We start from the raw sequence: 17,647 nt of genomic DNA, 5'->3' as shown, positions 1-17,647 counted from the left end.
ACGAAGAGTTGTTCACGTGGAACAGGGAATGCGGAAGTTGGTGGCTGAACAGGGGCTACTTATTTTGAATAGCACTGAAGGGCTTACCCCTGACAGTATTGTATCACATTCCCTGCTTGTAAAAGCCACAATGACGAGTCTTCTGATTAACTGTAGAACAATGGAGTACACCTATCGATCAGGAAATAAGTCAGTGGTCCCTGCTTCTGTTCCCTGCCTAGTTGTGGAAAAGATTTCTTTTTCCTCCAAGATCAAAAGCAACTAGGACATTACAGCCGCGCGGGATTAGCCGAGCGGTCTAGGGCGCTGCAGTCATGGACTGTGCGGCTCGTCCCGGCGGGGGTTCGAGTCCTCCCTCCGGCATGGGTGTGTGTGTTTGTCCTTAGGATAGTTTAGGTTAAGTAGTGTTTACGCTTAGGGACTGATGACCTTAGCAGTTAAGTCCCATAAGATTTCACACACATTTGAACATTTTTAGGACATTACATATCTGACACACTGTCATTGACGATGGGAGAATGATTTACTCAAGGAATGAAGATTTCAGCACGAGGAGGGAAGAAGTGAAGAACAGCATCGGGACAGTCAACACAGTGGTGATCGTAGAACACTCTCACATGAATGACCCAATGTAATAACTTGTGTCGATGGTTACAGTGAACGTAGCTCCTCTTCAGTCAATACGCGGTTATAAATACAGTACTTAGTTCCCGTTTACATCATATGCCGCTAATGAAAGTTCAACGACGTAACAGCTGGAGATTTCAACATAAAGGCAAATGAAACAGCATGGTTCCAGAGACCTTCAAGTCCAAATATATATATATGGGTTGTCCCATTTATCTTGACCACCTTAAATAACTGTTTGTCCAGACGGAAATTACAAAATGTTTCAAGCAAATGTTCTTTAGCCGTCAGGCGAACGTCAATAAGCGTGATTGGTTTCTCTGTAGTTTGGTTTTTTACAAAGATATAAACAGCGGTACGACTTTTTAAATGGCACCCTGTATTTTTATTCGGTAATTCAATTCCGCTCCTAAAGATTTATTCAAAAGTGTATCACAGTGTGCCATTCGCTGAAACACAACGTTGTTAATTACATAACACAACATTGACGTTGGCGCTCCCAGCGCTTAGTGCAGGTATTCGGGATAATAGAACACATCCACGTGCTGATGTTGACAGAGGACAAATGTAGACATAAGCAGAATGCACACCCGTCGTTCCGTCAACCGTCGTCAGTTGAAGAGTTGTGTGAGTAGAATGTACACCAACGAAGAGAAGGTAGAAATGCTACTCATCTATGGGGAATGTAATTTAACTGAAAAGTAATTACAATACTGTTTTCTTATGTACGGGAACGTTTAGTACAGTAGTTTAGTCCTTTTAAATACTGTTGTGTAGGGTAGGCATACAGTAAAGGCTGACCGTTCTACAAACTGCATCGACATAACGTTTCTTTTATTGTTGTTGTTGCTGAAGATAGGCGAATTGCTACGTAGGCAGCGGAACTGTATAGAGAGCGGTATCCTGACAAGAACCCATCTTCCCGACGGATGTTTTCTCGTCTTGTTGCGACGGTTCAGGAAACGGGAAGTTTCAACCCACGAAACGCAATCGTCTTAGCACTCGCACAAACTAAGCTGCCGAAGTTACTGTTCTCGATTCCGTTGTTAAGAACCTACACGTGAGCACACGGCAGCCAGAACACGAGATTGGCATTCCTAAAACCAGTGTACATCGTATTCCAGTGTACATCGTATCCTTACACGTCACCGGTCCATCCTTATCACGTACACGTACATCAAGAATTGCACGGGAATGATTTCCAGAATCGTGTACAGTTCTGTCAGTGGGCGCAGCAGCAAATCCTCGCCAACCCGTACTTCTTCTCGAATGTTCTATTTACCGATGAATGTTCATTCTCAAACAGAGGACAGGTAAATGCGAGGAACATGCATTATTAATCCAGCGACAATCCACGATGGCTTAGGCAGGTGGAACATTAGCGTCAATGGAGAGTTAACGTCTGGTGTGAGATGTTTGGTACTATTCGTACAATTATTGGCCCTTATTTCAACAATGGTAGTCTGAACGGCACAGCGTATGCCAACTTCCTCAGACGAATTCTTCCTCCTTTTCTGGATGAAGTGCCGCTAAGAACCAGAATGCTTATATGGTATCAATACGACGGATGTCCAGCATATAATGACTTGCGTGCACGTCGTATTCTGAACCGAAAGTATCCTGCCAGATGGATTGGTCGAGGAGGAGAAATTACTTGGCCTGCTAGGTCTCCTGATTTAAATCCTCTGGACTTTATTCTTTGGGGATGCATTAAAGACGTTGTCTATCGCGATATTCCAACAACTCCAGAGGACATGCAGGAACGTATCGTGCTTGCTTGTAATTCTCTTCAGGAGGCATCACTGGAAGCGCTAAATAATTGTTTTATTCAACGAGTGAACTAGTGTATTGGTGTCCAGGGTCACTTTTGAACGTTCTACTCCTGGGCAATGGTACAGGAGAGTCAAAGTCAATTTCGTGTTATTTTTTTACTTGGTTTTCATTTGTTTTCTGACAACTCCAACAAGTGGAAGAGTTTGTGATGCCCGGCTCAAAGTCAGTGTTGTGTCACGTAATTAATAACGTTATGTTTCAGTGAATGGTACATTGTAATACATTTTTGAATAGATCTTTAGGAGAGGAAATGAATTACCGAATAAAAAATACAGAGTGCCATTTAAAAAAAGTCATACCGCTGTTCATATTTTTGTAAAAAACAAAACTACAACGAAGTCAATCATGCTGGTTGATATATGCAGTGAAGAGAAGAATGAAAATCTTGTACCAAGGCCGGGATTTGAAACCAGGCCTCCTGCGCAGGAGGCAGACGCACAAACCACTACGCCACCCTGGCACGCCTACCTCCTAGCGTAATCCGCGCAGTTGTGCACAGCCAGTACGCCAGGTTGGCGTAGTGGTTACACATCTGCCTAGTGAACAGGAGGCTTGGTGCATATTTTCATTCAGTCTACATATACACATCGTAACTGAAATACTCAGTGGCTCAACACTACCATAAAGTTTTCGGTGAAATTAATAAAAAATATCCACTTGTTCTATTATGTGAACTGAGCTACAAACTGGCCAAAGCACACATCCGGTCACTGGCATTATTTACGTCAGGAATGTTCTGAAGCGGCGCATTTTGCTAGAAAACTTCTCCATTAGACAGAATTCGAATGTCAAGAGTGACAAGGCAGCCTGGATTCTGCTCGCTGGAAATGGCTCCGTAACGGTCGGAGTGACACCTCGCTAATTGCGACCAGTGACCCGAGGGGGAAACAGACAGTAGTAGGGTTGCTGAGAGGGGTGGGGGTGGGGGACAGAGAGCAGAGAGGGTTGGAGGGCGGTGTGCGATGCCAGACACGGTGTACGAACGCAATTAGCCGCAGCACTGGTCTCTTGTAGTGGTGACTGCAAATGAACCAGAGACCACCAAATATAAGCCATGCCCAGTTCTAGTGTTCCACACGATTCTGTAACTAAACGAAGCACTTTGTGGTTTTGTTTAAAATCTGAACACGTCCTGGAGGACGTTTTCAAACGAAACAAAATATGGCAGAAATTTTTATGTTTGTAAATCAACCTGTCGCATGGACGTAGATAATGCACATCTTGATGACGTACGTAATTTGTTGATTGTGAAGTAGAAGATCTCGTCCGCCTTGGTAACATCACAACTACAATACTTAACTTCCAAGACGCCGTTAGGTTAAAGGCAACCGAAGCCAGTTTTTGTAGACATGGACTGCTGCGTGTGACCAACAAAACAAATGTTTATGAAAATTAATATTATTTCTACAGTCATCAGATAGTAGCGAAAATTTCGAGTATAATCATTTGGACAAACAGTGCAATTACTTATATCAAGTGCTGTTTCGAGATAATGGATGAAGGAGACACGAAAACAGTTCCTCATAACTGCGCCTATAGGTACCGCTTGAAAATGCTCTGTGAGCCTCGTACGATCGACACTTCTGTTTCGAACAAAGCAATGAAGTAGACGAGAAGACGGAATTAGCTACCAAGTGCGCAAGGAAAGATTTAGGTTAATGTATGCAGCCTCGTAAGGTCGACGTACTAGCTCATTCGTGACTTCCTTGCCAATTAAAGTGTCTAGTGATATCTTATTAATTGTTGCAGCAATAAAGAGTTGCTAGATTTTAAATTGTTTGAAGGAAAATACACAGGTCGGACTGATATTTTGCTACCACGTTTGTACCATGGGGGTTGAGAACGAACAAGTAACAAGAAAGAAGGGTAACACGGAAGGGTGGGAAAAATGTAGGTAAGGACAACATTTTCAGCACGAGTACTCGTGGAATCGAGGCCATTAGAGACGGAACCGGAGAAAGACGGCGAAACAGACTGGTTGTGGTGTTGTTGAAGGAGCCAGAGAGCGATTCAACTGAACTAGTTTAAAGTGAAACCGCGTAAAAGCAAATAAAAGGTATTTGATCCCCGTGCCTCTCAAATACACTTTTTTTATACTGATTCTCGGTCTTCGGGTCACGTTAGGATAAATGAGGTAGTAAAACAGAACCTAAAAGGTGCTGGGAATATAGGTAAATATTGACAATTAACATTTCATTATATGAGGTACTGCAACTGTCTGTTCTAAGAAAAAATATTTTTAGTGTCAATTGCATCACATTATAAACGGATAATGACTAGTTTCGATCATATATAATGCACATCTTGAGATCAGAATGTTCACATTTTTTGATCAGTTAAAAGTAATTAGTTTCGTAGATTGTCATTACATATGTTGTTTTGGAAACTGAAATTCCAGAGATGAACTCTGTTTTCATTTTATTTTGTTATATTTGATTTTTTACTGCTAGTTTCGGTGTCACAACACCATTCTCAAGCACTCCTGCACAAAAAATAATACATAACGAGTGAATCTCAAAATAAATACAGAAATTTCGGTAACATATCTGCTCTGTTATATCTCATAGACCTACTTGCTGCAATGCGTGTGAGGTCCACTCGATCTTGTAAGTAGGTAGACATTTCACCCTTCACCTGGTGAGACACATTTTTCATGATCTTCTCCATTATACTATGTGATGAAATTTATTTGTGAATAGACGATTAAATATGTATTATACTTACAAAACAAATACTTTATCGCGTACGGAGTCACAGATAGATTTCTCCTTTGAAAATAATGGAGAGGACCAAGAAAAAGGTTATTATATACCGGTGCGAGCGAAACTAGTCATCGTTAATGTCATGCAACTAACTGTAAAGATAAACTTTTCTTGTAGGTATTGATTTGCTTGAATCTAGTGTGGACGGAAATGGACAATATGGTGATGTGAGTAATTTGGGGAGCCACAGAACGTAACGACGAGGCCGCTGGGAAGGAGTGTCACTGAAACGGCGAAGATGATGGCGTGTTCACGTAGTGCCGTCACTAGTGACTGCCAAGACTGGGTGAAGGGCAGTGAAACAGGTAGCAGGCCATAATACTTTGCGTATCAATTTCTAAGGAAATAGAATTTCATGAACTTCAGAAAGTAATCGTGGCCTGATTGATTTGTATTTTCTTCTATAGTTCACTCGCATATCAAGCTTCAGGAAATAACGTTAGTTAATATACAGTAATGGCTGAAAATTACAAGTAGCCGAGCTCAGGCGAAGTTGATGCTCCACTTTGCCGATCTAACTGAGTCGATGCCTTTATTTAATATTATCACGAAATGGGTACAAGGGATACTCGTTTTGTAAATAAAACCGCCTTTTTCTGCTGCGGAGGATGCTCACGCAAACAAACTTGTTATTATATACAAGGGGTTTATTCTTTCGCACCCCTGTGTCCGCACAAATTTCTAGTCAGATTTAAAAAATAACAGAAGAAAGAGTGGCTCTTGAAATACAATGTTCACCTAGAACATATGACCTCTGACCTACATCTACATCTACATCCATACTCCGCAAGCCACCTGACGGTGTGTGGCGGAGGGTACCATGAGTACCTCTATCGGTTCTCCCTTCTATTCCAGTCTCGTATTATTCGTGGAAAGAAGGATTGTCGGTATGCTTCTGTGTGGGCTCTAATCTCTCTGATTTTATCCTCATGGTCTCTTCGCGAGATATACGTAGGAGGGAGCAATATACTGCTTGACTCTTCGGTGAAGGTATGTTCTCGAAACTTTAACAAATGCCCGTACCGAGCTACTGAGCATCTCTCCAGAGTCTTCCACTGGAGTTTATCTATCATCTCCGTAACGCTTTCGCGATTACTAAATGATCCTGTAACGAAGCGCGCTGCTCTCCGTTGGATCTTCTCTATCTCTTATATCAACCCTATCTAGTACGGGTCCCACACTGCTGAGCAGTATTCAAGCAGTGGGCGAACAAGCGTACTGTACCCTACTTCCTTTGTTTTCGGATTGCATTTCCTTCTTCCAATGAATCTCAGTCTGGCATCTGCTTTACCGACGATCAACTTTAAATGATCATTCCATTTTAAATCACTCCTAACGCGTACTCCCAGATAATTTATGGAATTAACTGTTTCCAGTTGCTGACCTGCTATTTTGTAGCTAAATGATAAGGGATCTATCTTTCTGTGTATTCGCAGCACATTACACTTGTCTACACTGAGATTCAGTTGCCATTCCCTGCACCATGCGTCAATTCGCTGCAGATCCTCCTGCATTTCAGTACAATTTTCCATTGTTACATCCTCTCGATACACCACAGCATCATCTGCAAAAAGCCTCAGTGAACTTCCGATGTCATCCACAAGGTCATTTATGTATATTGTGAATAGCAACGGTCCTATGACACTCCCCTGCGGCGCACCTGAAATCACTCTTACTTCGGAAGACTTCTCTCCATTGAGAATGACATGCTGCGTTCTATTATCTAGGAACTCCTCAATCCAATCACACAATTGGTCTGATAGTCCATATGCTGTTACTTTGTTCATTAAACGACTGTGGGGAACTGTATCGAGCGCCTTGCGGAAGTCAAGAAACACGACATCTACCTGTGAACCCGTGTCTATGGCCCTCTGAGTCTCGTGGACGAATAGTGCGAGATGGGTTTCACATGACCGTCTTTTTCGAAACCCATGCTGATTCCTACAGAGTAGATTTCTAGTCTCCAGAAAAGTCATTATACTCGAACATAATACGTGTTCCTACTATGATAGCCGGCCGAAGTGTCCGTGGGTTCTAGGTGCTGCAGTCTGGAACCGCGGGACCGCTACGGTCGCAGGTTCGAATCCTGCCTCGGGCATGGATGTGTGTGATGTCCTTAGGTTAGTTAGGTTTAACTGGTTCTAAGTTCTAGGTGACCAATGACCTCAGAAGTTGAGCGCCATAGTGCTCAGAGCCATTTGAACCTACTATGATATAAACCCGTCCACGCAATAGCAGCGACACTTGAAGGAGGACGACTGCTGGTCAGACACACGCACGGTGCTTGTAGTATCAGTGAGCGTGCTGTCCGTGTGTAGAATGGGGAAGGCGCGCGGTCTATCTGAGTTTGATCGAGGGCAGTTCGAGATGGCGCAGAGGCTCGGTACGAGCATTTCGGAAACTGCACAACTTGTCATGTGTTCGAGGAGTGCTGTGGTCTTTACCACGCGGTGAAACCGAGATGAAAACACGTTCAGACGTCGTGGGGTTGGGCGGCCACTGCTCATTACAGATCGGACGTCGTAGGTTGGGAGGACTAGTAAAAAAGGACAGACGGCGAATTGTGAGGGAACTAACATCAGACTTAATGCTGGGCAGAGTACAAGTGTGCCTGAACACACAATGCACAAAACACTTCTAAGATGGGCTTCCGCAGCCGACGACATATCCATGTGCCAAAGTTAACAAAACGACATCGGCAACTACGACTGAACTAGGCACGTGACCATCGGCACTGGACGTTGGTGGAGTGGCAGAGCTTTGCAGGGTCTGATGAATCCGATACCTTCTTCATCATGTCAATAGGCAGGCGCGGATCCTTCGTCTTCCAGGAGACCATTTCCTTGACGTCTATACTACGGGACGGAGACAAGGTTGCTGCTACTCCATTACGCTCTGGACAACGCTGACGTAGGATTCCGTGGGTCCAGTGGAGCTCGTGAAAGGCAAAATGACGGCAAAGAAGTATCGTACAATGGTTGCAGATCATGTACAGCCCTTCCTGACGGTAGTGGCATTTTTCAACAAGATAATGCTCCATGTCACAAGGCCAGAAGTGTGATGGAGTGGTTCAAGGAACACAGTGGCACGTTCCAGTTGATTTGCTGCCTCCACCCCCAGCTCGCCTGATTTGAACCCGATGGATCACATCTGGGATGTGATTTTACATGCTGTTAGACCTCATCGTCCCGCTCCCTGGAATTTACGGGAATTAAGTGACTTGTATATCTAGATGTTGTGCCAGCTGCCTCCAGTGACCTACCAAGGCCTCATTTCTTCCATGCCATGTCGCGTTGCCGCTTTTATCCGTGCCAAAGATGGACATACCGGTTATTAGGTAGATGGTCATAAGGTTTGTATATGTTACTTTCCAGCAGGACTACTCCTTCAACAGCTAAATTTGATGTAGGACGACAGTACGATAATCAGGATTACCAGAGAAGGCTTAGTGCTACCGTCGTAAAAGTGAAAATCTGTTGATCTGAGTGGACTTGCAGCTGTGTATGCAAGCCAATGAAGATAGCCGTAACAGCGTGTGGTTTGTGCTACAGCCAAGATATTAACAAATGGACACGGCAACCGTAATCCAGTTTACTCTACACAGTTTAATAACACACAGAAGAATGTGTGCTGAGAGATGCCTGTTTCGTCACTACAGATACACTGAGATCGCTTGAGCCACAGTTATGACAACACTTTTGGAGACTTGCTGCAGTTTTTGTGACAGGACGTCAGATCGATTAAAACATTCAACAGAGTAGAAAATTTATGAAGTAAAACTTACATATAAATTCAAGTGTAGTGAAGGCTGGTTGCACAATATGTTAAACTAATGAGATGAAGTATCAAATTATCTGATTGCAAATACTGTTACAATTATCCGCTGTTTACGACCATCTCTCTTGCCGAGACAAATTGTACGTCTCCCACTCAAGAACTGATAGACAACGAAGAGAAAGTGAATTGATTTATTATTTAGCTTATGGAGCATTGCGCGCACTAGAATTTTTCGCTACTACCCCTACACTGTGGTACGAGGGATACTGAAATGTAAGCAGCTATGTCCCTTTTGTAGAAAATGGTGCCACCGAGGTGTACAAACAGTAAACGCTTGTTAATTAAAATAAAAAGTGTGTAATGTGTCTGTGCTTCTAGGTGCTACAAATGTAAATCCACAATTATCTAGGAACTGTTAGATGGTTCACTCTTCTTGTTCCAGTGATTGTTTCATTTTAAGGATATATCAGTTCTTTTTCTATTTTTCCTGTCTGATCGAATGTGCAACTTGCTGGGTGTCCGCGGTTTTAAGTTACGCAGCGTCGGAAGAGAGAAACGTTCTGTAAGTAACTGGACTGCTAATCTCGCAAGAGAGGTGGAACTACACTCCTGGAAACAGAAAAAAGAACACATTGACACCGGTGTGTCAGACCCACCATACTTGCTCCGGACACTGCGAGAGGGCTGTACAAGCAATGATCACACGCACGGCACAGCGGACACACCAGGAACCGCGTTGTTGGCCGTCGAATGGCGCTAGCTGCGCAGCATTTGTGCACCGCCGCCGTCAGTGTCAGCCAGTTTGCCGTGGCATACGGAGCTCCATCGCAGTCTTTAACACTGGTAGCATGGCGCGACAGCGTGGACGTGAACCGTATGTGCAGTTGACGGAATTTGAGCGAGGGCGTATAGTGGGCATGCGGGAGGCCGGGTGGACGTACCGCCGAATTGCTCAACACGTGGGGCGTGAGGTCTCCACAGTACATCGATGTTGTCGCCAGTGGTCGGCGGAAGGTGCACGTGCCCGTCGACCTGGGACCGGACCGCAGCGACGCACGGATGCACGCCAAGACCGTAGGATCCTACGCAGTGCCGTAGGGGACCGCACCGCCACTTCCCAGCAAATTAGGGACACTGTTGCTCCTGGGGTATCGGCGAGGACCATTCGCAACCGTCTCCATGAAGCTGGGCTACGGTCCCGCACACCGTTAGGCCGTCTTCCGCTCACGCCCCAACATCGTGCAGCCCGCCTCCAGTGGTGTCGCGACAGGCGTGAATGGAGGGACGAATGGAGACGTGTCGTCTTCAGCGATGAGAGTCGCCTCTGCCTTGGTGCCAATGATGGTCGTATGCGTGTTTGGCGCCGTGCAGGTGAGCGCCACAATCAGGACTGCATACGACCGAGGCACACAGGGCCAACACCCGGCATCATGGTGTGGGGAGCGATCTCCTACACTGGCCGTACACCACTGGTGATCGTCGAGGGGACACTGAATAGAGCACCGTACATCCAAACCGTCGTCGAACCCATTGTTCTACCATTCCTAGACCGACAAGGGAACTTGCTATTCCAACAGGACAATGCACGTCCGCATGTATCCCGTGCCACCCAACGTGCTCTAGAAGGTGTAAGTCAACTACCCTGGCCAGCAAGATCTCCAGATCTGTCCCCCATTGAGCATGTTCGGGACTGGATGAAGCGTCGTCTCACGCGGTCTGCACGTCCAGCACGAACGCTGGTCCAACTGAGGCGCCAGGTGGAAATGGCATGGCAAGCCGTTCCACAGGACTACATGCAGCATCTATACGATCGTCTCCATGGGAGAATAGCAGCCTGCATTGCTGCGAAAGGTGGATATACACTGTACTAGTGCCGACATTGAGCATGCTCTGTTGCCTGTGTCTATGTGCCTGTGGTTCTGTCAGTGTGATAATGTGATGTATCTGACCCCAGGAATGTGTCAATAAAGTTTCCCCTTCCTGGGACAATGAATTCACGGTGTTCTTATTTCAATTTCCAGGAGTGTATGTATTACGAAACGCTGGTCTCACCAAGCCATTGTAAAGCAAAAGGATCGCAAGTGTTACGCAGCGCAGACACTTCGAACAAATTCAGGGCGATATGTGCGTATTTTAGCGAAAATGGTTCAGATGGCTCTGAGGTCATCAGTCTCCTAGACTTAGAGCTACTTAAACCTAACTAACCTAAGGACATCACACACATCCATGCCCGAGGCAGGGTTCGAACCTGCGACCGTTGCAGCAGCGCGGTTCCGGACTGAAGCGCCTAGAACCGCTCGGCCACAGCGGCCGGCCGTATTTTAGCAACACCATGCTGTCATAGTGTTCACATGACATTAATGACAATCGTCAGACGATCCCAAGTTCGATAGTCCTAACTGTCGAGGCGTCTTCCTTTACGGTATGGGCTCCTTCAAGCTGTGGACTTCCGAGGATCTCCTTGAACGAGAAGTGATGATTACAGTTGGGGGAAACTGTTCGTAATGGTCGTTAAGAGAAAAAGATAAGCTCTGATTGTTTTGCTAAGTATAGGGAAGGAAATCGGCCGTGCCATTTCAAATGCACTATCCTGGCATTTGCCTGGAGTGATTTAGTGAAATCACAGGAAACCAAAACTAGATGTTCGGACGCGGAAGTGAATCATCAGCATCTCGAGTGCGAGTCCAGTGCGCTACCTTGCTCGGGTAAACGGTCGATAGAGACGACACAGTCAGAGGTTGATAAAATGGTCAGCTGATATCGCATGGCCGCTAGTCTATTCACACGCACACACACACACACACACACACACACACACACACAGACAAACGGTGATGAGCCGTAATATTACGATCACCTGTTTAGTAGCGCATTGGTTCGTCTTTGGAACGCAATGCAGCAAAGCTTCCGTGCGGCATTGATGGAACAGGTCCTTGGTAGGTTTCCGGAGGTACATGCCTCTAGATGTCTACGTACATGGCGTTCATTTCCCGGAAATACCGGGCCGGTGGTTTGTGGGCACTGAACTGGCGTTCGATAGCGTTCGAGATGTGTTCCATTTAGTTCAGATCAGGTGAATTTATTGACAAAGACATCGGTATAAGTTGACTATTACGTTCCCGAAATCATAGTAATGCGATTCTGGTGTTGCGGTAAGGGCTGTCTTGCGGCTGTAAGGTGTCATCGCCATCGGGGAAGACATCAAGCATAAATAGATGCAAGGCCACAATAATATTCACGCAGTCCACAGTTGTCACGGAGTCTTCGAATACTACCACAGGCCCACCGAAGGCCACGAGAATAACCCCCATAGTACAATCTCGCCCACATCAGTCTGCGTCCGTGACACCTGTGCACGTTTCAGCGTATGTGGACACGATCATCGACCTGGTGTAACAAGAAATGTGATTCATTCGATCAGGCGACACTATGCCATTGGTCCACGGTCCAATATAGATGATCACGTTCCCACTGCAACCGTTATTTACGGTGTAGTTGGGGCAACATGGGATCACGCAGGGGGCGTCTGCTGCGAAACACCAATTTCAACAACTTGCAGTGAACGGTGTGCTCTGGAACATTTTTGGCTGCACCAGTATTGCAGTCTATCGTCACATTCTACACATATCACCTCCTGTGATACTTTACACAGCGGGCGAACCTCCGACCACGATGTTCTGTGAAGATACGTGGACGTTCAGTACCTTTTCGCTTACTGTTGCTGGTCCCACAGCCCACCTGCTTTCCACGCACGCTCACGACAGCAACAAGCGAACAGCCGACCAGCTTGCCCGTTTCCGAGATAGTCGTTCCCAGCCGTTGGCTCGTAAAAGTCTGATCTTTGCGGAAGTAGCTAATGTCAGGGGATTTCCCCATTTGCGGCCCGGGTCGTCGCTAGAGAAATTCCCCGTTGGCGTCTTCAACCTCCCCCTCCCCCCCCCCTTCCCTCCTCCACCATGAGGCATTCGGCCTCCCTGTTGACAGTCAATGGTCATAATGTTTTCTCTCAGTGGTGTAAAATCCAAACATCCCTCCCACGTCCTTCATTTAAGATGGACACCGTACGGCGCAACGTTATTTATCTGCCTGCGGAGACATAGTTGACAAGGGAACCATACGAATGTCCCTTCAACGATCTCATTCATATTGAGACGGTGTGCAGAGCAGGACTAGGTCTTCGGTATATCAAAACAGGAGGAAGTTTCAGCCATTATCGAAATTACTTTCATGAGCACCAGATCTCTGTATAGGATCTCACTGCCGGTACTTCTTTGTATTGTTATCCATCCCGCCTAATTATAACAACAGATTTATCAAGGCTGTGCAAATTATCAGCATCTAATGATTCGTTTGTTATTCTAGTAATATTTACGCTGAAAAAAAAAAAGAAAAACTTTTCTTCGTAAGGAGAGTGGATATAAAAACAGGATACAAAAGAACTTTCAATCAAAGCAGTTTAGACATTATGTTATTGTATCTACATTTGGGAAATGTATAATGTGGTGCCTATGAAGCTCTGCACGATCATGATGATACTGATCATAAAAACTTGGGGAACAATAATTATAGCGACAGACAGGAAATGTGATGAAAACCTAATTTTTAAGTGTGCATGGCTTTTTCGATGTGTATTATTGTAAAACAAACTTGTTTTACATTGATTAACAGACCTCGGTCATCACATAATTTCGTCGCGAACCCACGTGTATCCGTTGTTAGAATTACGGGGGCTGAAAAAAAATACCGGAAGCGAGATTCGATAAAGAGATCATGCGATTATGAAATACAGTGCTTATTCACTCGACTGTGGACTCTTTGAATTCTAAGTGACCATATGAAGTATATAAACACGTATTAAATTTTCAAACTCGATTTTCTCGAAGACGGTTGAGAGTTGCGTTTCCCGGTTTACATATATTAAAGTCCTAATTGTGACCTACACATCGTGTCAATATGAATCAGATCAGTGAGGGCAAGTTTGTACGGTTGCCTCGTGAGCTCGAGGGGGTTAACATCTCCCTTCCTTCCGACATGAAGAACTGACTGTTCATCAGCAAATGAAGACCATATTCAGTGCACTCCATTTGTGCCCCAAGCAGTTTGTTCTTCAAAGTAGAGTTACGTGCTTGACGGAGATTATGTTTCCAAGTGCTAAGTATTAGGAATTCGGCCAGTGACCCTCACATATTGGACATGGGAATAATGACTTCTGATATGTTTGTCTTCGGAACTGTGTTTGCGTCATTATATGTACAGATAAGAGGTTCCACCTAGAAAACCTGTTATCCAATTCTTTAGTTTTCAAGACATATTATCGGTCAGTCTTCAAGCGTCTGTTTTTTCAGATTTTGCAACACTCGTGTGCCTCTTTCGCTCGGGCTATTAAATTATACAATAATTTCACCACCCTTCTTTATTTACATTTGATGTGCCGTGTATGTCAAACGCAACTTGTGTCTCACAGTTAGGGACATTCCATCAGAACAGATCTTGTACAAGAAAATTGTAGATTATGGGGCCTCCAAACCCTTCTGTCACTATAAAGCCAATACACAACTGCACAAAACATGAGAAAATTCCCAAAACGGAAGTAAATGAACTTCATTCTATGGAATACTATCGAATAAGAAGACATTTACTACGAACATAAGAATAAGTAATGAAAAATGTACGTGTTTTTGCGGACTTCAGTATCTCCACGTTTAGTAAACAAATAAATCCATCATGACAATATTGTACGGATTTCTTGATTAACGTGGCGTGAACTATAAACTATCTATTCTTATTTCTCCAGCAGTTACATTACTCGAGATTGTTTTCTTTTCGTACTTGGACGTTTTGAGATTACAGGATCACACATGTGGACGAATTCTGTGATAGAGATTTTGATAGAAATTTCAATTCGAAAAACGAGTTGCTGCATGGAGTTTGAGGATCTTTTTGAGGAAGTAAAATTTTATTTCTTCAAGAAACTGCCGCATGACAGCCTTAAAGCAAAATACTAAACTTTTCAGTCACGACATATTTAGCGTATTTGCAACCCTATTTTTTGTTTGCAGCTATCTTCACAAAACTTCTTGAACTCATACTCTATTTCTTAGGTCGATACCAGTCATTTGAAGCTTGATGACACCTCTAGAATGCATAGTAAAATAATATTTCTGCGTCACTTTATGTATTCCAGTAACTGAAAATGTTGCATTTCATTAGAAATCTTTCGAACCTCCTAAACTAACTAAATTTCAGCGAAAATGAGCTGTGGCTCGCCAGCACATACATCTGAAGTTATGAAACCTCTGAAACATGTTAATAACTATGAAACTGACTGGCAGTGGTCGAAGAAAAGCTGCGTGGAAGTAGGGGAGAGTGGTGTATGTTGGTTCCCTTGTAAGGTGGCAGATTAAATGAATGTCAAGTTCGCACCTTACATGACAGATTTTATACACAGTAACAGGAAGGTGAATATGTCACGTGACATACTTTGGTGAAAATAAGCAGATTTGCCTATTAAAATGTACAGTATGCAATGCAAAGGGTTGACAATCAGTCTACAGTGTTAACACACCGAACATAAATCCGGCATGTTAATGAGCAAGAGAAGAAAAAATCTCCTGGAGGAAACTTCTTAGTTTGGGAGCAGATAAGAGTTGTGATGTCACTGCCCGAGTACAACGGAACACTCTTAAACTGACCTCTGGCGAGGGACAACGAATGCGCTGAGTGACTCATCAAAGAGGGCAGGCAGCTTAAGAAAACTGCATTGGAGAACTTCCGGATGGATACAAACAGACCAGCGACACAGTCGATCACGTGAACTGCATGTGGTATGTTCATGATGTACGCGTGTAACTTTTAGGTGTTTGGAGCAGGCACAAAATGTCCGATTGGCTGACATGAACTAGGAAGGAGTAAAGTGCTGAAATTTCGACGCAGTTTGATGGTAGGCCCTTTGCGATTGATAGAGGAGGAGGAGGAGATTAGTGTTAAACGTCCCGTCGACAACGAGGTCATTAGAGACGGAGCGCAAGCTCGGGTGAGGGAAGGATGTGGAAGGAAATCGGCCGTGCCCTTTCAAAGGAACCATCCCGGCATTTGCCTGAAGCGATTTAGGGAAATCACGGAAAACCTAAATCAGGATGGCCGGAGACGGGATTGAACCGACGTCCTCCCTAATGCGAGTCCAGTGTGCTAACCACTGCGCCACCTCGCTCGGTGCGATTGATAGAGAGAGTTTCCACAAGATGAAAGGAACGCTCCTATTGGCTGGAAAAAGCCATGACGTGGAGCACAAAAAGAGCCAGGTGGGGGACAGTTTTACTACTAGAGACACAAGACTGAAAATTTTGGGAGACTATCCTCTGAACCAGCGTCAAGTGCAGAATGGGGCGCATCACGTCCTGTACAGCACAAAGGAGGAATTTTGTGTGAGCACTGCGTTCACTTCGGCTTACTTTCAGCTAGATATTAGCTGTAGCGTCGTTGAGCTCCAACAGCGGAGAGACGAAACAGCCATATAGTTAATTGTTCTTGTGAGAACTGAGAGGGCATAATAATATGCACGCTATTCCAGCCACGTGCGTGCATATCGCCATATTTCAAGACCAGGGGTGGCTGCACGATTTCTCGTCAAACGAGAAACATAGGGCAGTTTTTGATTATCTTTTATAGGACTTTCAGAGAAAGAGAGTGGCCATGCAGCCGACTGCTCATCGCGGCTGAGGTAAATACCACTAGCAGAGGCGAAAACTTGTTGGTTCACCAGCTGGTGTCCACTGTGAACTCGAGTAACCTTGAGTAATCTCTTGCTCAACTTGTCACAACAACTGACCATCCTCCGTAGACTTGATTCTCATCCTAAATAGTACTGAACATAGAACCGGAATTGGATGATTTGTCGTAATATCGGCAAACTTCACGATGTAGTAATAAGAATAATTTTGTAGAGAACCTTCTGGTTAAAATTTGATATTGTCGTGTTCAGAGTTATTTCGATTAAACAGGACGAAATGCGTTATCTTGACAACTGTCCTAACATTTCATGTTACAACCTATGTAAATTCGAATACTTCTTTGACAGTAATCTTGAATTAAAAACAATTTGTGTACAGCTAAACACTGTTGTTCTCTGTCATAGAATAAGCGTCCCCTCCTAATCCCAGTCATTTATTCTATAGAAGCTAACACAGTAACAGGGTGTTTTTGCTGATGTCTGACGATAGAGAAAAGGAGTGGAGTGTCAGACCCTTTTCGGAGTTGCCTCCAGCCAGCCATTTTATAAAGGTTTCACATACTTCCTTATTCCATTTTGAAATGATACCACTCACTTAATGTGTACTGCAGTCTTTTCCTGAAGTTACAAAAGCTACTCCGGAAAAGTGAGGTTTTACCAAATGTAGAAAACTGTTCCAAGGAACACCATGATCGTGTACCTACGAGCATGATCGTGTACCTACGAGCAAATATTATATTAAAATTTAGGAGTGTTGCAAACGACAAAATCTTATCAGCACTGTATTTAATATTCTGTATGTTGAATTATTACCCTCCTCAACACCACTTATCGGTAAGTGAAACCAGATTAAAAAGAAGTATCATCAAGAATCAGTTACAAGCTGAAAACGTATTGAAATAGAAGCTATTGGTAACTA

The 17,647-nt window shown here is 44.3% G+C and overlaps 1 protein-coding gene and 1 non-coding gene across 2 annotated transcripts in view; both read right to left on the bottom strand.

Moving 5' to 3' along the window:
- Positions 1-17,647, bottom strand: part of LOC124594941 — a 223,996-nt gene that overhangs the window by 53,440 nt on the left and 152,909 nt on the right. The gene's annotated exons all lie outside the window — the stretch shown is intronic.
- On the bottom strand, positions 2,849-2,920 carry Trnar-ccu. Its single transcript has one exon. It is a non-coding gene; the product is annotated as a tRNA-Arg (tRNA).

The sequence above is a fragment of the Schistocerca americana genome, chromosome 1 (genome assembly GCF_021461395.2).
Source record: "Schistocerca americana isolate TAMUIC-IGC-003095 chromosome 1, iqSchAmer2.1, whole genome shotgun sequence".
NCBI classification, from domain to species: Eukaryota; Metazoa; Arthropoda; class Insecta; order Orthoptera; family Acrididae; genus Schistocerca; species Schistocerca americana.
This window is presented reverse-complemented; position numbering and strand designations above follow the sequence as displayed.